At 40.2% G+C, this 21497-nt stretch overlaps 1 long non-coding RNA gene across 1 annotated transcript in view; it reads right to left on the bottom strand.

Annotated features, from left to right (window-relative positions):
* The window catches only part of LOC138151833 (uncharacterized), a 67377-nt gene extending 46221 nt beyond the window's left edge, over positions 1–21156 (bottom strand). The window contains exons 1-2 of the long non-coding RNA XR_011165931.1: positions 20861–21156; positions 20118–20174 (exon numbers count right to left, since the gene is read on the bottom strand). This is a non-coding gene — a long non-coding RNA (uncharacterized lncRNA). The remainder of the gene's footprint in view (positions 1–20117; positions 20175–20860) is intronic.
* Between the last annotated feature and the right edge of the window lie 341 nt (positions 21157–21497).

Raw genomic sequence — 21497 nt, 5'->3', positions numbered from 1 at the left:
ATTCCTAAGGAAACCTGCTGGGGTTTATGCCTAGATAAGCTTCCCCTTCCCCCCACACTTTTTGGACTAAAACTCAAAGTAAAGGGAAGTTGGGTAGGGTATGTGGTGGGGAGGGGAAGAGGGTGAACAAAATCACATGAATGTTTAATGAGCAACAGGGCTTAGTCTGAAGTGGAGGTCTCGAAATACTACAGACTGACCACATTGAACTTGTTTCTCCTGGTACCATGCACATCTGGACACTTTAAATAAATACTGTTTGATGATGATATTGATGATAAAATTCACTCTCCCCTCCCACTCCCCGCTCCCCAACCCAAGATGCACATCAAAGTCCAAAACAAATAAAGCTGTGCTGGCCACATGCAATGCAGTCTCAGTCAGCATTTCCACCATGCCCTGGAGTTTGGGATGTTGTTTTTTCCAGCCCCAGTGGAAACTGTGGGGTAGGCCTTCCGAGAACCAACTGGGCAATCCTAGGCTCTAAAAGGCATCTAGTCCAATACCTTGGGTCCAAGCACAAATATATTTTGTTGGTTTAAATAGAGACTATATTTTTTCTTCTCAAATTTAACTTTGAAAACCCCACCAGAATGTGTCCTAAAATCAATATTATTTTTCAGTGCATACATATACATAACAGTGAGTGCTTATTTAACCCTTTAAAGTTTGCAAAGTGTTTTCCATATGTTACCTCATTTAATCCTTACAACAACCCTGAAAGGTGGATGCTGTTACTATTCCCATTTTACAGATAAGGAAACTGAGGCTGAAGAAGGTTCAGTGACTTACCTAGAGTCAAACAGCTAGTTTGAGGAAAGAATTGAACAAGGGTCTTCTTGACTTCAAGCCCAGTACTCAAGATTCATTATGTGCCTAGCTAACTATGCATGATACAACTATAAAGTCTGTCTCAAAAGTCTTAGTGCAGTTTTGAGCCTTAATAGTATAAAAACTTCACTAAGACTTTGGTATGAGATAGCTAGCACATAGCTAGCTAGCTAGAAACATAGCTGGTTAGCTTGATAGATATCAATCCATAAAGTGGGGTTAATAAAACCTATAGCACTTACTTCATAGGGTTGTTACAAAGATCAAGCAAAATATGTTCTATATGTATAAAAATAAACATATGTGTCAGCTATTATTATTTGAGGAAAGCAAGGGAAAGACAACTCCTTTGGAAGCCTATTGTCCAGACTGATGATATATATTGGAGGGAAAACCCATTGTTGATTAGTACATGTATCTTGGGCAGACACTACATGGTAGATGAACTGGGCTCAGAACTGAATAAGAGGAAATTGAGTAGTATCTTCAATGACTCTCAGGTCTCTTCCTAAAACAAAAACCCAGCGGGGGTGGCTAGGTGGTGCAGTAAATGGAGCACTGGCCCTGGAATCTGGCCTCGGACACTTGACACACTTACTAGCCATATGACTTTGGGCAAGTCACTTAACCCCAATTGCCCTCCAAAAAAAACCCAACAACCCAGATTAATACAACTGTAAAGTATAATCTGAATAGTAATGATGGTAATATCCTTAATCTGACCATAATATTTACAATGCAAATCTCCCTAAGAGAGATAAATGGACCCCAGTTCATGCTAAAGTATAAATGATAGCTATAAAATCTTCTCTTGATAAGTTCTGATAGAAAGAAAAAAAACCCAGGACATTAGTTGCCTGAAAGGGGGGGGATGAAAAAAGGAAGAAAAAGAGGAAGAGAAGGAAGAAGGAAGGGAAAAAGTGAAGAAGGAAAGAAGAGAGGAAGGAAAGAAGGAAGAAAAGGATGAATGGAGGAAGGAAGAGAGAAAGGGAGGGAGGCAAGGAAAGGAAGGAAAGAATGGAAAACAAGTTAGGAAGGAAGGGAAGGAAAGAAAATATGGAAGGAAATAATGGAAAGGAAGGAAAAATGGAAGGAAAGGACAGAAGGAAAGGAAGGAAGAGGAGAAATGAAGAACAGGAAGAAGGGAAGGAAACATGAGAGGAAAAGAAGGAAGAAAGGATGGAAGAAGGAAAGGAAAGAATGGAAGGGAAGGAAGGAAGAAAAGAAAGGAAGAATAGAAGGGAAGGATGAAAGGAAAGGAAGAAAAGGAAAGATGGAAGGGAAGGAAGGAAGAGGAGGAAGGAAGAGGCGAAAGGAAGGAAAGGAAGGAAAGAAGGAAGGAAGCATTTATTAAGAACCTACTTTTTTGCCAAGCACTGTACTAAGCACTTTACAAAGATATCTCATTCAATCCCTGGGAGTCAGGTACTATTATCCTCTTTTACAGTGGAGGAGCCTGAGGCAAACAGAGATGAAGTAATTTGCCCACAATTTCCCCAGTAGTAAGCATCTGAGGCCGCTTTTGAACTCAGATTTTCTTGAATCTGAACCCAGCTCTCTATCCCCTGTGCTACCTAGTTGCCTCTAGAGAGGCAGAAGAATTACCACAGAAGGAAGAAATGGAACAAAAACTAGAGGTTTGGTCCAGGGGTGTCCTGACACCAGCTTATACAGGCTCATGAAAACTGATTGCTAAATTTTCACTGTGAACATATACACCTCCCAAATCATCAGAGCTTGATTTATTTTATTTTTGATTGTCCACATTTAAGAAAATAATGGGAAAAATGGTAATAATGTAGGTTAAAGTTAAAAGTGTGTTGTAGGTACATTCCCCTCCCTCTTTCCCTGCCCTCCCCTGCCCCAAGAGTCAATTGTTAAAATTTGTCAGAATATCGATAAATTGGACCACAATTTTGCCTAGGACAGACTCTGCTTGATGGTACTAGAAGCTATCATCTTGGAGATGCATTAAGCATTCAATAGATAATAATAGTAACCATAATAATTCAGCAGAGTAATGATAATAATAGTCAATAAGTATTTATTAACTACGTACATTGTGCCAGGCATTGTGCCAAGTGCTAGGGATACAAAGAAAGCAAAAGATAGTTCCTGCTCCCAACAAACTCACAGTCTAAATGGGAGAGCCAGTACCAAAACAACCATGTACAAACAAGATATATACAGGACAAACTGGAGACAATGAGCAGAGGGAAGTGACCAGCATTAATGAGGATTGGGATAGGCTTCTCATAGGAGGTAGAATTTTAGAAGGAAGTCAGGGAAGCCAGGAAATAGAAATGAAGGAGAGAATTTAAAAATAGGGAAAACCAGTGAAAATGCCTGGAGTTAGGAGATGGTGTGTCTTGTACAAGGAACACCAAGGAGGCCAGTGTCACTAGATCTCAGGGCACATGATGAGTGAAGAGTAAGGTGTAATAAGATGCTTAAGGTAAGAAGGGAGCCAGGGTGTGAAGGGCTTTGAATATCAAAGAGCATTTTATATTTTATTCTGATGTGGGCAGGAAGCAATGGAGTTTGTTGAATAGGGAATGACATGGTCAGATCTGTAATTTAGGAAGGTAAATTTGACAGCTGCATATAAGATGGACTAGACTAGGGAGAGGCTTGAGGTAGAGTGACTGACCGGTAGGTTATTGCAATTAGCAATAGTCCAGCAGAGAGGTGATGAGTGTCTGTACCATGAAGGTCCTGTGTCAGAGGAGAAAAAGGAGGCATATATGAGAGAAGTCAGGAAGGTAGAAATGACAGGATTTGGAAATTGATTGGATATGGGGGTGGTGTGTCAGAGTGGGGGGGGGGGTCTAACCCCTAGGTTGGGAGTCCAGGTAACTGGGAAGATAGTGGTGCCCTTCATAGTAATAAGGAAGTTTGGAAGTGGAGGTAGGGAGGGGGGAAGGTAATGACTTTAGTTGTGGATATTTTAGAGCTTTCTAAGTTTAAGATATCTATAGGGCATCTAGTTAGAGATGTCCAACAGACAATTAGGGATGGGAGTTTGGGGGTTAGAAGACAGAGGTTAGGGTTGGATAAATGGATCTCAGAATTGTCAATGTCAAGATGATAATTGAATCCTTGGGAGTTGATGAGATCACCAAGTGAAATAGGATAGAGAGGGAAGAGAAGAGGGCCCAGTGTAGAGCCACAGGGGACACCAAAGCTTAGCAATCATAAAAAGATCCAGTAAAGGAGAGTGAGAAGAAGAGCAAATAGGTAAGAGAATCAGGATAGAAATATTGTCAGTTTAACAAAGAAAGAAGACAGCATTAAGTTGGGGAGGGTGATCAACAGTGTAAAAGGCTACAGAGAAGTCAAGAAAGATGAGGAGTCTAAAAAGGCCACTACATTTGGCAATTAAGAGATCAATGATAACTTTGGAGAGAGCAATTTTGGTTAAACGATGAGGTCGGAAGCCAGGGGAAAGGCAGGGGAGCCACCTGCTGTAGATGGCTTTCTCAAGAAGTTTAGTCATAAAAGGAAAGAGAACTATGTAATAAAACCTAGTGGGGATAAACAAAGAAGAGTTTTTTTGAAGAAGGGGAAGACATGGGTGTGTTTGTTGGCAGTAGGGAAGCAGATAGTAAAGAGGGAAAGACTGAATATAAATGAAAGTGTGGGGATGACAGAGGGGTTAATCTGTTGGAAAAGACAGGATAGAATGAGGTCACTTGTGCATTCAGAGGGGTGTACCTAGGTAAGGAGAAAGGCCACCTCTAAGTGTGAGACAGGCATGGAGACAGTGTTAGAAGACACCTTGGGCGATGTAAGATGAGGAGGAGGGGAAAAAAGAGAGTATTTGGAGAATGGCCTCCATTTTTCCAGTGAAATATGAGTCAAGGTTCTCATCTGAGAGAGGAGGAACCATGAGACATTGTAAAAGGGATGAAAAGGTTTGGAGGGTATGGGATAGTGAGTTAACAAATTTGGATGTCGGATAGTGAATTCACTCCCTAAGGAGGTGTAAAAGGATTTCCTTTATGCAGTGATGGCTCAGTTGAGTTTATATAACATAAATTTGTAGTGAACCCAGTTAACTTGGTTTCATATTTTTCTCCAGGTTCATCAGTATGGAGTACTCCCAATGTTCAAATTCCCTCCACCAATACAGATCAACAGCTTATCTCTAATGTAGAGAGTTGCCTGGAGAACAGAGAAATTAAGTGATTTGTCAGTGGTCACTGAGCTAGCATGTGTTAGACTAAAGAAGGAACTAAAAGCAGGTCTTCCCAACTTCCCAACTTCAACTTCCCTATCCACTAAACTACTGCCCCTCAATAAATAGTAGCTAGCATTCATATAGCACTCTGTGGTTTACAAAGCACTTAATATATACTGATCCATTTTGTGAAGTATTATTATTCCCATTTTATAGATGAAGAAGGTAGAATTCAGAGAAATTAAGTGACTTGTCCTGGGTCACACAGCTAGTAAAGGTCAGAGGTAGAATGTTAATTAGTTACACATATGTTGAAGTTATTATACAAAATATATAGAAGGCATGGTTCTTGTCCTCTAGATTCTGCTATTCCATTGAAAACACTGAGAGTCCTGCAGTGTTCCTATTGTTTTAAAAAGGATGGTATTTTTGGGAGAGGGGCAGGACGGAAATGGCATGGAGTTGAGGAGAGGCTGCTAGTCACAGTCAGACCTTACAGGGACGTCAACAACTCATTTCAGTTTATGTGGGTAGGTTTCCTGAAGAAGACCATGAGAGAGGGGAAGCAGGGGGTTCAGAGTCTGGAAGTAGGAATTCTACCAGTTATACCAGATTGGACGGAGAAGAAAAGGAAGGTGAGAAGGAGAAAGGGAAGAGAAGGGAGTGTAGAAAAGCCAAAGGAGGATTTTTCATTTTATTTTTTTTACTGGACCCAAGTGGGGGTGGAGTGAGGGGAGGAAAAGAAGGAAGAGGGAAATGAGGAATAGACATGGTAATCCAGAAAAGCTGCAGCCACCTGGGGGTTCATTCTTGGAACTTTCTTTCTCTACAGTCAGAAGAAGGAATATTTTTCAGGAACCTGCTTCCTTGAACTACTTGGTGAGATGAGTCATGCATAATCCTCTGTATCCTGGATTCTCTTAGGAGAACTTGCAAATTCTGCCTTCTAGTTAGGTGAGCTAACAAATGGTTAAGGATTTGGACTCTCTCTCTCTCTGTCTCTGTCTCTCCCCTTTTCTCTTTTTCTGTCTCTGTCTTTGTCTCTCTCCTCCTCCTCTCCCTCCCTCTCCTTCTCTCCCCTCAGTGGTCCTCTCCTCCCTCTTCTTTCTCTCTTCCTCATTTTCTATTTCTCAGTCTCTTCCTCATCCTATCTTCCTCTCTTCTTTGTCTGTCTGCCCATCCTCCTTTCTGTCTTCTTGATTCTCTCTGTCTCTAACCCTCTCTTTGCTTAGGGGTCCTGTTCTTTCTCTCCACAAATGGTTTAGGCCTGAGGCCTCCTCTTATCTCCTTTTGCTTTCCCCTTCTCTTTTATAACCCTCTTCGAGAGTTTTCCTTGCTCTCCTCTCCCTTATACTTTCTTTCTCTCTTCACCCCTCCTTCCCTCTCTCCCTCATTTCTTGTCCCTTTTAAGCCCTTTCCCTTCCTTTATACAGACTCAGGACTCCTGCACAAAATGGGCGGGAGTTGTGTTGGGCCGGCTCAAAGTCCAGGGAGAAAGGCTGGAGACAGCTTTACTAAGTGGCCCAAACTTTAATGAATTCAAGACCTGTTCCACTGGCCCACAAGAGAGCAGGCATTTAGCTTTGCAAGCAAAAGCAGAAAAACTGCCCTCTTGTCGGGAAGATTTACGCCATGGGGCCCAGCGGGCTACATTGCGTCAGACCAGCAACTGCTTGGAAAACTACATTTTGGAGAAACAAAGAACAGAGAAATCACTTAATTCTTTGCTGCTGTTGCTGCTGCTGCAGGCCTGGCCAAGGCTTCCCTGAATCACCAATGATGCTCTTCCTTATTGTGTTCTGCTCCTCCCAAAGAACAGCAAATTGGCATGACCAGTTTTAAATTAAATGAGCTAATAGAACACTCTCAGCCCCAATGGAAAAACTGGATATTTTCAGCATACCCAACTAGCAGCCACCTCACAGGAGGAATGTTTTGAGGGTGGGGCCTATGTGGATACAGGCTAGGGGCAATGGATCCAGCTTGGTGCCTTTGGCTGAGACTTTATTTTTAAAAAACAAGCATAAAATTTTACTCTGACCTTTCACTGCTCATCTAAAACTGTTTTTGAGTACCTTCATTCTCTGGAGTGAGGAAGCCTAAGGGCTAGGGACATTTCCAGCAATCTGGGCCTGTTCTCTGTTCAGATACACCTAGGCCCAGCCTCACCTGTGGGTCAGGTTAGGCGCAGTCCCCAAAGGCAGCTCCCTGAAGTTGGAACACCTCCCATAGTGTAATATACCTTGTATTATTGGTTTAAAAACTGGGGTTTGAATCCTAGATCTGCTATTTTTTAGCTGTGTGAGTAAATCACTTCTCTTTTTGGTACACCTTATGAAATGGTCCTAAGAATTCATCTAATGCTTTCCTAACCATCTCTATTCCTGGATTCCTGGTTACTATCCAGTCTTTGCTGGAAGACTTTTAGTACTTTTTTTTTTTTAGAACTTTTTACTTTTAGTAGACTTTTAGTACATTTTAGACCCCAATGCCCTTCAAAGGAACTATTCTGTTTATTGTATGTTTAAATAGCAGCAAATTCATCCTTATAATCAAACCCTTTGCAATTTACCTCCTTATACTTAATTCTGCCCTCTGAGGCCAAGCAAAACATTTCATCTCCTTCTTCCACATTACCACTATCATAGGGATTGAGACAGGTGCTAGACCTATTATTGGGTTAGGGAGCTCCTGGTGAGACACCAAACGTCCTTTAGAAGTACAGCTCCTTGATTATCTCTGCAACTTATAGTCTTAGGGAATAGAAAGGTTAAGTGATTTGCTCAGACTCACACAGTTAATATATGTCAAAGGCAAGACTTCGACCCACCTCTTCCTGTCTTTGAAAATAGCTCTCTATCCTTTACACCATGTTGCCACCATGTAATGGTAATGGGAATTTGAAGATCTTTTCCTGCCCCTTAATAAGTCTAAGGGAATTTGAAGACCTTCCCTGATTTGAAGATCTTCCCTCCCCCTTAACAGGCCTAATGTAATCACATGGAGCTTGTGGTTGGAGGAATTTGCTGAAGGGTGGAGCAAAGCCCACAGGAATCTGGGAGTCAGAAAAGCTAAATGATGGGAGAGAGAGGATGCATCCAGGGAGACAGCTAGGCTTGTGAGTGTTTTTGTGGAAAGGCCAAATGATGATGTGGCTTCTTTCTGTGCTATGGTGTATTAATTTTGTTGCTACTATGATGGATTTGACTTCCTGGTGTTGGGATTTTGTTTTCTGGCGTCTAAATAAATGTTTTGCTTCTATCTTCTATGTAGAGAGTCTGTCATATTTTGTGATTGAGAACTATACAGCATATTTACAGTTGCTGTCTGTGAATATTGCATTGGTGCTACACACCATTAAAAACCCTCTAAAACATCTCTCCTCCAGCTAAATATTTCCAATTCCTTCATTTAAATAAGATACTATAAAGTACTTTGCAAATCTTAAAGCACTGTGTTGTATTTATTATTATTATTATTGTTAAAATTGTTCAAATGATATGGTATAGTTTCAGGTAACCTCTACTATCCTTGTTGTGTCCTTCCTTGGACATTCTACAACTTGTCAGCATACTTTCTAATATGTCAGATCTAGGATTGAATACAATTACCCAGATAGGACCTGATAAAGGGCCATGGTGCTCTGACAATGGGATATTATCTTCCTCTTGGTGATGCTCAATAATGGACAATTCCACAAATATATCCCTTTTTGCATGTTTTTCTTGTGAAGAGAAAGGAAAAAAAATACTATGGTCCATGTCACCAATGCTCCTAGAAGTCTGCAAGTTGTATAAATATGCCTCACCAACACCCTTCACAGGTAGCAGCCTATCTCTAAAGCAATAATTCTCAATTTTTTTAATCTCAGTGCTCTTTTATACTCTTAAAAATCATTGATTTCTACTTTCTCCCCAAGGTTTTTTTTATATGGATTATGTCTATTGGTCTTTATCATTTTAGAAATTGGAGTTCCTTAGTTGTATTATGAAAATAGTTTTGACCTCTCAGACCTTCTGAAAGGGTCTCAGGGATTCCCTGGAATCACCAGACCATACTTCGAGAATCATTGCTCAAAAGTAAGTAAAAACAAAAGGTAAAAAGAATGTGTCAACCAAAAGAAAACCTGCTACTAGCCTCCTAGCCTGAGCTCTATTTGCAAGAACTTTGTATGACAAATAGCTATTACAAAGGAACTGCTAGGGACCAGAGGAGAGGATGGAGAAAAATATCTAAGCAAGGAGAGAGTAGGAAAGAGGAGGGTAGCCTGAAGAAAGGAAAAAAAGAAGAGGAAAAACGAGAGATAGAACTGAAAGAAGAGGAAGAGTAGGAAGAGAAGAAGGGAGTGGGGAAGAGAAAGGAGCAAGGAGAAAGAGGAAGAGAGTAAGGAAGAGAAGGAAGAAAAAGAGGAGAGTAGAGGTTAAGAAAGAGGAACAGGGTAGATAGAAAGGAAGAATCAATGAGAAATGAAGAGGAAATAATGAAAATGAAAAGCAGAAGGACAAAGAGGGAGAAGGAAACAGAGGAAGAGAAGGGGACAAAAAAGGTCAAAGAAAAAGAGGAAGAAGCCATTGAGGAAGCGATGGAGGAAGTGGGGAAGAGAAAGGAGAAGGAAGAAAGGGGGAGAAAAAAGAAGGATAATGAGGAATAAGAAGAAAAACAATCTCATAAAGCTCATGGCTACATGTTTCCAAATAGATCTTTCCACTGTAAACAAGCCAGCAAGAATGGAGATGAGAGTGGGCTGAACCACTGGATCAAAAATTCATCACTTGCTTTCCAGATTTATGTTACTACAGAAACATAATGAGTTCTCTACTTTCTTGTGTTCTCTTGCTCTCCCCAAAATGAGTCCCTTTCCCTAGGGCAAAGAGTTGGAAACTGCAGGGGTGTTCATCAATTGGGGAATGTTTGTAAATTGTGGTAAATGAATGTGATGAAATACCCTTGTATCATAAGAAAGGATGAAGGGCATGGTTTCAGAACAATCTGAGAAGATTTCAATGAATTGATATAGAGTGAAGTGAGAAAATGCAGGGAAATAATTTATACATCAACATCATATAGACAAATAACATTGAAAGACTTAATAGCAATCACCTACATGTTTCCTTAGCACCAATGATAAAGCATGCTAACCTCCCCACCTCCTTCCTGACAGAGGAGATTGGTTTAGGGTATAGATTTAGACATATATATATATATATATATATATATATATATATATATATATATATATATATATATATATATATATAACATAGCCAACATGAGAAACTTTTATTTGACTACATATTTGTTAAAAGAGTTATGTTTTCCTTTTTTGAAAATAGGATTATGGGAGGAATGGGAGGAAAAAATAGATTTTTGTTAATTGAAAAAGTTGTATTTAAAAAATAAAGTTAATTAAAAGTATCACATAGCAGAAAGGATGCGAGGCCTGAAATTTATAAACCTGAATCCTCCCTGACAAAACTGATTGAGTTATCCAACTTCTTTGAGATGATTTCCTAATTTATAAAATGAAGATATGAAGAATACATGTAATCTCTATTGTGAAGGGTTGTGGTGAGGTTGAGTTTAGGTCATGGGATCAGAGATTTAGAAATGAAATGGACATTAGATGACAGGGGAGAAAACTGAGGATCAGAGAGACTCTGGGCTCTAATGGGTGAACTCTTGCCTTATCTTGTCAGGAGCCAGGACTCTATCCCTTCCTAGACATTTCCAAACCATCCTAGTTCTTCCTTCCCCATTTCTAGGTCCCTTTTATGTTATCATCTTCCTCTAGTAGAATATAAGCTCCTAGGGGCAGGGGCCTTCTTTCTTATTTTTGCATCTGCAACTTTTAGCACAGTGCCTAGAGCATACTAAATTCTTGATAAATGCTTTAAAATCTATTTATTCATTATGTGACTTTCCCAAATGGGGCAGATCTGGGATTCAAACCTAGGTCCTATGCCTAGAAATCCAGTACTCTTTCTACTGTATCATAATTATATCACATGATAATGGAGGCAAGATGGCAGAGTAACAGGAAGAAGCTTAGCCACATTCCCCTCTACAACATCTTCAAACATATCTAGAAAATGTGCTAGACTGAGTCTTGATCTGGAAATTCAAGAAAAAAAATCACAGTGAATCATTTTTCCAACCTCAGTTGACCTGTGGACACTGGAGGGAGGGATCTAGCCAGGAAAGGCTGTGAAGTATTCCAGAGAGGGGAAAAGATGTGTATGAGGGCAAGAAGTGGTTCCAAATCCAGCAAAAAGGGGTCCAACTTTGTTCGGGGTACAGGAATAGATACCAAATGGTAATTTTGTCGCTCACTACCCACTTCTGAGTCACAGATTTGGGGCAGAATGAGGGTGAGGAATGGTCTCTGGTCCAAGACTGTATATAGAGAAGCTATATATTCAGAAGCAATTTGTAGCTGTGTGGTCCTTTACCCCAGGAGCAGAACCGAGATCTCAGTTCCGGTCTCCAACCCAATCTGAAGACTGCAGTGGAATAACCAGGTCAGGAATCTCAACCCAGATGGGATTTCTGTCCCTCTAAACAATTTGAGTATTCCTCTTGAATGATAGTAGTAGAACTCAGCAGCACACTACTATTGCTCAGACCGATACTCAGGTTAGGAACTTGCAAAGCTCATACCAGGGGAGCAGAAATCAGACTTTGCCCTGAACTGGAACATGCTGGGAGTGCCGAAAGCTTGCAGATCCTGAGCCTGATCTGTTCCTTAGATCCTAGAATAATTCAACACTCAATACCCTAAGAAAGTTCAAGCATTCCCTCTATAAGTGTGCAGGGTCCAGATCTAACATAAAGTCTGAAGTCAGGGAGTATGTTAGGAGAATGAGCAAACAAAAAATGAAACATACCATAGGGAGATATTATGGTGACTGGGATGGTCAAGACACAAACTCAGAAGAAGAGAATGACTCTAAAACGTCTACAACAAAACCTTAAAGAAAAACACAGTTTGGACACAAATTCAGCCAGAATTTCTGGAAAAGATGAAGCAAGAACTAAAAAGAGTTAAAAATTGTTCTTACAAATGAGGGGAATGTGAAAGGGGAAATTAGAAAAGAAATGAGAGCTGTGGAAGAAAGAATCAGAAAGGAAATTAAGAGTCTTGCACAAAAGGTACCAAACTTGACTCAAGCAACAAACTCCCTGAAAATTAGAACAGACCAAATAGAAGATAATAACTCTATAGACAAGAAATATTGAAATGAAGTAAAAAAAACCTTTTAAAAATAGAAGAAAATGTAATAGCAAAAACAATTAACCTGGAAAACAAATCAAAGAGAAATAATTTAAGAATCATAGGAATACCTTAAAGTCATGACAAAAAAAAGTCTAGACATCATATTTCAAGAAATCAAATTTCCCAGGTCTCTTAAATCCAGAGGACAAAATGGAAATAGAAAGAATACATCAAGAAACCCCCAAATAAAAATCCCCAGGAATAGTAGAACCAAAATCCCAAGCTTCCGGCCAAAGGAAAAAAAATTACTGCAAGCAGCCAGAAAGAATGCAAGTACAGAAGAGCCACAGACAGAATCACACATGATTTATCAGCTTCCATTATAAAGGAAATGATAGCTTGGAATACATTATACCAAAAGACAAACTATATATAGGCCTACAACCAAGAATAATTTCACCAACAAAACAGTATTATCCTACAAGGGGGAAAAAGGATCTTTAATAAAGCATTCCTGATGAAAAGATCAGAGTTGCATAGAAATTTTAAAGTATAAACATAGGCATCAAGAGAAATCCAAAAAGGTAGACACAAATGAACAATCAAAAAGGACCAAACAAGGAAAAACTGCTTACCTTCTGAGATGGGGAAATGATCATCATCAGGGGTCACAGAGGGAATCTAATTAGACAGGGAGTCTCAAGAGTGGTTCTTTTATGTCTGGATGATTTTAAAAGAATGGAAAAGGGAAGGAAGAAGAATGCCCTGGGAGGAATAAGGGAGAAAAAAGAGAGAGGAAAGATGGGGAAAATTATCTCACATTATTGGAGTGTATAAGTAGGTCTATAAAACAAGAAATAAGGGGACGACAGCTGATGCTGGTTTGAACTTGTCAGAGGACAGAAGAATACGCATACATACATAGAATTTGGTACAGAAATACATTTCACACCACTGGGAAACAGAAGGGAAAGGGGGAAAGAAGAGGGAGGGTAGAATAAAAGAGGAAGTACCTTAAGTAAGGATGTACAAAAATATTTGTAACAGCTTTCTTTGTGATGAAAAAGAATCAGAAATGGAGGGAGTGCCTACCAAATGGGAAATGGTTGAACAAGTTATAGTATATAAATGTGAGACTATTATTGTGATGTAAGAAATGATGAAGGGAATGTTTTCAGAGATCCCTGGGAAGACACATATGAACTGATTCAGTGTGAAGTGAGCAGAACCAGGGGAACAGTTTATACAATGGCAACAATATAAAGACAATGGAATAACCAGTTCCAATTCCAGAGGTCTAATGATGAAACATATCAGGAAGACCTGAGTTAAAATGTTGGTACCACCTCATTTTCTGGGAGTGGGGGGGAGGAATTAAATTGATAACTTAGCTCGGTTACTGTAGAGCAACATATGCTGGTTAATTGTGCTCACTATGTAGACTGGTTTTACTTTCTCAAGGAAGCCCTGAGAAACCCCGATGTCTGGGACTGGAGCCCAGGAAGGACTCTGGGCTTAGAATTTAGGTCTCTGTAGGAACTAAGCTAAACTGTGAACCTCATTCCCTCCCAGAGCCTGAGGTGGTTTTGGGGAGAGGAGAGGGGGATTAAGTCCCATGTGCTGGAGACTGAGTTGATTGGTTTGATTCTCAATCTTCATTACAAGGGAAAATTCTATGGTTCCTATCATTTTGTACAGCAGAGAAACTCCCATATATAAAACCAGACTGAAGATTTTAGAATAGTTTATAACTCAGGGTGAGAAATGTGAGTGGAGAGCAAATCAATAAAATGTACATACAGATTTATAAAAAAATATGATTATTTCAAGTGCTTGATAAATCTTCAAGATAAAATAGCTATTATTACTCAGTCTAAGCGAGGGTCTTTGTTATGTGGAAGAGTTAATACTTTACACTGTCGTCCATCATTATGGATAAGTACAGTAGAGCTTTTCTTTTTTCATTTCACTTCTTTTATTTAAAAGAAGTTTAATTGATATAATTGCATTTGCTATAAACTTGATATAAAAAGTTGAATTATTATTGCATTCACATCATGTTTATTTCTGAATATACCCCTCACCTAACCAGAGATATTTTCTTAGTAACAAAGATTTAAAATAACCAAAAAAAACCCCAAACCTCCACCAAAAATCAGTTCAGTAAAACCAACCAGCATATGGACCATGTTTTACAGTATACACAAGCTCCACGCCCATAATCCCATCCTTCTTCAGTGAAAATTAGAGGTCCATTTTCTCTTCCCTTATCTAGGAACAAGCTTGAACTGAATCTTGATGGACAGTGGTAAGCGGCAGAAGTGAGACATGGTGGACAGCTTGTGCAAAGGCAGGCAATGAACTTTTAAGTGAGGAATAGCAAGAGCACCTTGACCTTTGACTGCATTGTAGAGCATAGGAAAAGGAATAAAGAATAATAATATTGAACATTATGCTAGGGCTATGGAGTTGCATATTCTTACAACACATGGATAAGAGGGGTTAGTTAGTGAGATATTACTACCTTCATTTTAGAGAGGAGAAAATGGAGACCTCTCAACCAACCAATTAATCAATAGGCATTTTTAAAAATTAATTAATTTTTTCAATAGGCATTTCTTAAGTGCCTATTATTGTAGCAAGCGCTGTACTAGGCACCTGGAAATCCAAAGATAAGAATGAAAAAGTCATTGCCCTCAAGAATCTTAAATTCTATTAAGGTAGACAACACGTATGCTCATATATACTCATAACAATTATATTTTGTCATTGTTGTCCAGTCGTGTCTGACTCTCTGTGACACCATTTGGGGTTTTCTTGGCAAAGATATAGGAGTGCTTTGCCATTTCCTTCTCCAGTTCATTTCACAGATGAGAAAACTGAGGCAAACAGTGCTAAGTGACTTGCCCAGGGTCACACAGCTAGTAAGTGTCTGAGGCCAGATTTGAGCTCACAATGATGTCTTTCTGACTCTAGGGCTGACACTTTATCCACTGTGCCACCTAGCTGCCCCTATATAGGCATATACAGAACAAGTATATATAAAACTTCTACAAGGTAATTTCAAGGGCCTGAAGAGGTAAAGTAATTTGTGTAGGGGCATATAGATAAGGAATGACCCAACTTGGATTCTGGAAAATTAAACTTTTTGTGCTTTGCAGTTTTGCCAAATCTTGGAAATAAACTTTGTTGGGAGAAGACAGACTGAACTGGGAAGGATGAGATAGAGGGAAGGGGTAGATATATCTGGCATCCCTAGAAGAAGGCATTATTCTTAGTCTTTCTTGGGAAATGAAAGAGGCCTCCCTGCCCTTTAGTTTGTTTTTTTAATGGCATTTTCCAGGATACTGGCATTGGTCTCAGGTAATAGGATGTCAATGTCTCATCAGGACTTTTCCTTCTCCTCTGTCTCGCCTTTTCCACTAGGTAATTGAAACCTGGGAGTGTGAAATCTGGAGGCCTTTTAGCCATGGTGGTGCCTGGATGAATGGATGTCCATTTCCTCTCCCAGGCTTTGCTTGGGTCAGGCATGGAGCCAGATTCCATGATGAGTCAATATGGAGGTTATCCCTTCTCAGCTGGCAGCAGGTTGCAGTGCCCCCTTTCGTCTGGGTCCAAGGATTGTCTGTCTGCACTGTATCACCTGCCTTCATCTAATGAGCCTTGGCACTAATGGGCAATTATTTTAGCCATAAAATGAAAATGAAAATAAAGTAAAATAAAAATCCCCCTCTCTCTTTTATAGACATGGCATGGCTTGAATGGCTCTGGCCTGTAACCAGATCCGCTAGAGAGAAGGCAGTCATTACTCCTCAGGATGCTCTCTTCTGTGCCCCTTTCCCTGCCTCTGGGCATAGACTGGTGGTGCCGGTGTGCTTTCCTCTGGAGACTCACAACAGAAAACCCTCATCCTGGTAAATAATACCTCTTCTCATAAGCTTTAAAGGTTGGAAGGAACCAAGAGGGACCATCTAGTCCAATCCTTTTACAAATGAGAAACTGAAGTGTAGAAATGGGTGGAATGACTTTGCCCAGTGTTGCACAGTAAATAAGAAACAAAACTGAAATTTTTTAAAAAAAGTTCCCTGTCCAACCTTGTAAAGACCCTGCCCTTAGATTGAGCAGCTGAGCTGTTCTTGCAATGACTTCCATTTGCCTGGTTTTCTCTTGCTCACCATCTTAGATAGGTGCTTTTTGGGGAATTCCAAAGTTAGCCTTCATGGTGCTCCCCTTTATTCCAGCTGGGATATTACTTGTGATGTTGAGATCCCCTACTCCTCAGACAGAGGATATCTTGAGCTACGTGGGATTTCCTGGGGTGTCCTGGAATGTCTTAGAACTAGGAGACACCTTGGTGGTGAAATGGAAAGGAGGATTGCATTCTGGATGGGTTAACCTTCTCAAAACATGAAAAAATTCCTCTGAGGTCAGGCTACTGAGGCAGCATTTCTAGGGATATTGGCTACTGTTGCAACTGCTTTTTATTCTTTCTAGATACTTCAATTCTTGGATGGAGCTATGATTTCATGGGAGTAAGGACTCCAACAACTTGATTCAGATTGCAATTCCACCCTACTCTGATCATAATCCCTCCATGCCCCCTCACTCTATTTTTGCTTATGTCTTTCTGTAAACACTCCAGAGAAGACCAAAACCATAATTTGACTACCAGGCAAATCAAGCCACCACCACCACCATCACCTTGACCATCTCCCCTCAGATCCTGATGGAGATAGTCAACGACCTTGAGCCCATGAGCCTTTGGAATAGCAATACCCTCCAAACCAAAAGACCTGCCTCCAGCCCAACCCCCATTGTCATTACTAAGAAGAGAAATCTTTGTGAAGAGGGTGCCCTCTTTCCTCACCACCAAAAGCAACAGCTGTTGCTCAAACTGCCCAAGAGGCACCTAAGAGGCAAAAGCTTTGGGTGTGGAAGCATCTCCAGACTACAGGTCCTGCTTCTAGAGCAGCTCTCACAGCCATCATCTGGAGAAACAACTCCTGTGGAGAAGGAACTGGCCAGCTCCACCAGTGGCCAACCAACTAACATCCACAGGAAAGGCAGCAACTGAAGGAGTAAAGCATCTGAAGGGAGAGGCAGGAGGGAGCATGTGCTGAGAAGTCACACTACCACCACCATCTTGACCAGCATCTCCCCTCAGATCCTGATGGAGATAGCTCAGGATCCTGAACCCGAGAACCATTGGCAGAGCAGGCTTTTAGCATAGTGCCCACCACTATCATCCTGGGAAACAACCCCTGTGGACATGGAGCCTGACAGCTGCTCCTGCTGGTGTTATGGCCGTCGCCATTGAAGACCTAGGAAAAGTTCTTAGCCTGAAAGTATTTACATTGTTAAATGACTCAATTTCAGAAACCAATAGGATTTTTTTTTATCAGTGGAAATGGCATTACGGAAGAGGGACTACCATCTGTTTTACAATGATATCCTAAGTACCATAGTCCTTTCTATAGGACTTGTAGCTGAAATTGTCCATATGTATTGTCTCCACCATCGGAACATATACTTCTTGAGAGCAGGGACTCTTATTTTTCTATTTGGATGGTCAGCCTTAGCACAGATCTTTGCACATAGCAAGCCCTTAACAAAGACTTTATTTCTTCATTCAGTCAATTAGGGCAGGGTAGGTGAGACTTTACCCCAGTCACCAACTTTTGCCTGTGTCTTCTCTGAGGTGGCCTGAAAAATACCACATGTATACCTAACACCGCTCTGACTTTAACTGTGGGGAAAGACAGCTTTAGAAGAGGACAATAGATTGGGGTCATGGGTTAGAAGAAGAGAAGGAGAGGATGGACAGTCCCCTTCAGCATGTAAAGGTGGCCATCTGAAATAAGGCTTAAAAGTAGAGTGGCAATAGATTGGAAAGGGTCTTCTATATCAAGCCATTGAATTTATATTTTATCCCATGATAATAAAATCTTAATAAGGAGCAAGTTTTTGAGCAGGAGAGTAGCATAGTCAGATACGTACATTGAGAAGATTATTTTTGCATCTGTATAGAGAATATATTGGAGATGGGAGAGCCTAAAGTCAGGAAGACTGTTTACAAAGCCTACATACCAATAGTCTAGGTGAGAAAAGAGTAGGGATGTAACTGGATTGGTGGCAGTTATGTGAACAAAGAGGAGAGGAAGGATATAGGAGACATTATGGGAGCAACAGGGATTGGAAAATGAATGAATTGATGGGAAAGGAAGAATCAAAAATGATTCTGAAATTTGGAGCCTTGGAGGATGTCAATTCCTCAACAGAAATAGGGGAGATGAGAAGAGTATCTGGAGAAGATAATGAATTCAATCTGGAATATGTCAAGGTTAAGGCGTTGGCAAGACATTTAGGTGGCGATATAAAGCAATTGATTAGCAATGCAAGTCTGGAGCTCAGAAGAAAGACTGGGACTTGATGTATAAATTTGGGAGTCATTTGTGTAAAAATCATGATTGAACCCATAGGAACGAATTGAGAATAACAATGATAATTATGATAGCTAGCATTTATGTAGCACTTTAAGATTTGCAAAGTACATATATTATCTTTTTTGATCCTCCCAACAACCCTGTAAGATAGGTGCTGTTATTTTTTTTGAATCATTATTAAATTTTATTTTTAGTTTATGTAATTAAATAAGTGTTTCCATAGTACAATAAAAAAGATGACTACATATGAAACTGCAAATCTACTCTGTACAACTTGCTATTCCTTTCAAATAGACAACAAAATTATCATGTAAATTTCTTTTTTTTCCCTTCCCTCCCCCCCCTGCCCTAGGGATGGCTACTATTACACACAAATAGGTACATGTATGTAAAATTATTCTATACATACTTATATTTATCAGTTCTTTCTCTGGTGCTGTTATATGCACACACACACACACACACATATACACATATATTTACAGATTTTAAAGATGAGGAACCTGAGACAAAAATTAAGTAACATGGCCAGGGTCACACAGCTCCAGAGAATTTGATGCAGAATTAGAACTCAGGATTTTCTGACTCCAAATCTAGCACTCTAACCACCTCCTTATACCACAGAGCTGCCTTTAGAAGTTCAACAGAGTATACATAAAGAGAAGGAAGAATAGGACCTAGGACAGAGCCTTGGGTGACCCATAGGAGACAGAACAAGAAGGATGGACCAGTGAAGAATCTGAGGAGAGTAAGAAAGCTAGAACTAGATGTCTATACTGCAACAAGGAGAGAATGTTCAGAAGAATTTAGTGGTCAACATTGTCAAGAGCCGCAGAAAGGCCAAGAAAAAGGACTAGGAAAAATCCACTGGATTTAGTAATTAAGAGATTATAGGTAAACTTTGAGAGAGCAGATATCAGTAAAATGGTTTGGATGAAAGGCACATGACAAGTGATTGAGGAAAGACGGACTATAGAGGCATCAAGTGTACACTACTCTTTCTAGAACTTTGTCAACGAATAGGAAGAAAGAGAGATAAGATGATAATTAACCTTTCTTCTAGAGATGCTGGAGGACCAAAGGCTAGAGGTGCACATGTTATACTGGGAAACCTGGTTTCTGTGTCCTTCTCCAAGGAGCAGCTGCAAGCCTGACATGCAGAGAAGTCATGGGGGAGACACAGAGGAGAGAAAAGTGTTCCCATCACCCCCAGCTGCAGACTGTACTGTCCTCCATATTTTTTTCCCCTGATGAGACACCTGGGGACTGGGAGATTGGATGCTATCCCTGTGACAGAAATCAGGAAAAGTCAGTGGAACTGAAATCTGTGGTATGGCAGAAGTTTCAGGAAGGAGGAGACAGATTGTCGGCTGACTGGGAACCAGCAGCTGTTAATAGTTGATGAAACTACCAGACTTCAGTCGATAGCACCTTTCTTTTCCTGGCTTACCAGGAGTGAAGAAGCCGCCTTCTATTTTGTTGTTTGACAGATCATTTCCTGTTTCCCCTGTAAGAAGTAGAGAGGATAAATTCTATGCTCCTTTCCTCTTCACCACTTCCCCTATATCCCCAGCTATCATAATCTACAAGTAGAAGCCTATTCCTTTAGATGCTTATTTGTATTTCTATGTTACTTGAAACTGCTATTAAAGCATCAAGCCATTTACAATTATTTGTGTTGAAGCCTATAAGTGTGAAATTTGTGACTGAGGGAGGGAATGTTAAATGAAAAGGGAGAGTAGATTTTCCTAAACCTAGGCTGAAGTGGTAGGTAAGTCAATTAGAGAAATAATTTCTACAATGTTAGTAAACTTTTAGATATCCATATCCATTGGACTTCTTAGAGCTACTAGATAAGGAAACAAGACTAGAGAGATTTAATAAGGAAACAAGTCAGTGACTGTGCTAGCATATTAGTTCAGGTGACCACCCTGTCCACAATACCCAGTCAATGCTCTGCTTGGCTACCATAGTTTCTAGGAATGGCATGAACAAGAAAAGGGTTTTTTTAGGGGGAGATTTTTAGGATAAGGGAAATGTTTATGAAGCATGTTTATAGGCAGGAGGAAAGGAGACAATAGAAAGGAAGAGATTATGGATGATAGAGTGAGTAAGCTCCTTGGGGAGATGGGAGGGTGGGGTAAGAGGAGAGATGAAATCTTGTTGCAGAATTAAAAGCAACTTTCTAGATACCTTTTCAGGGCTGGGTCCAGAGAGATGGAGAGAGGGATAGGGAGAGCTGTCCCAAACTGGAATAAACTGCTTTAGAGGATACAGGGAGCTCTTCTGCATTAGAAGTCTTCAAGGAGATTCTTATTGACCGCTTGCCAAGAATGTTGAGGGGAGCCCAGAGGAGCTCAGGAAGGGGTTGGGCCAACTCTGATATGTAATGTGAGACATCTTGATGTAACAAAAATATCACTGGATTTGGAATGCAAAAGAATTGGGTTTGATTCATAGCTCTGCTATCTGTGTAATCTTGGGACTTAAACCTCTGGGCCTCAGTTTCCTCATTTGTGAAATATGACCAGTTGTCCTTTAAAGTCACCTCTATCCCTGAATGCTTTTCTTCAATGATCAATGACATAATGGTTAACCATCCATGTTTAATATTTAATCTTCCAATTAAGAAAGAATATGGTCCTAGCTCTCACAGCACTTTGCCAGTCCAGATAGGAGTACAACCTACTAGGCAGAAGAGAAAAGGGAAAGAGAATCAATTTGCTCAAGACAATAAAAGAGTTAATAATAGAAAAACAATAGTAATAATAACTCATTTATATGGCACTTGCCTCACAATAATCCTGTGGCATGAGTAATGCAAGTATTA

This window comes from Petaurus breviceps, unplaced genomic scaffold (assembly GCF_028583685.1).
Source record: "Petaurus breviceps papuanus isolate PSGF00001 unplaced genomic scaffold, PetGlider_PUasm1.0 90919, whole genome shotgun sequence".
Taxonomy (NCBI): domain Eukaryota; kingdom Metazoa; phylum Chordata; class Mammalia; order Diprotodontia; family Petauridae; genus Petaurus; species Petaurus breviceps.
Note: the sequence above shows the minus strand (reverse complement) of the source record. Positions and strands in the feature narration are given on the sequence as shown.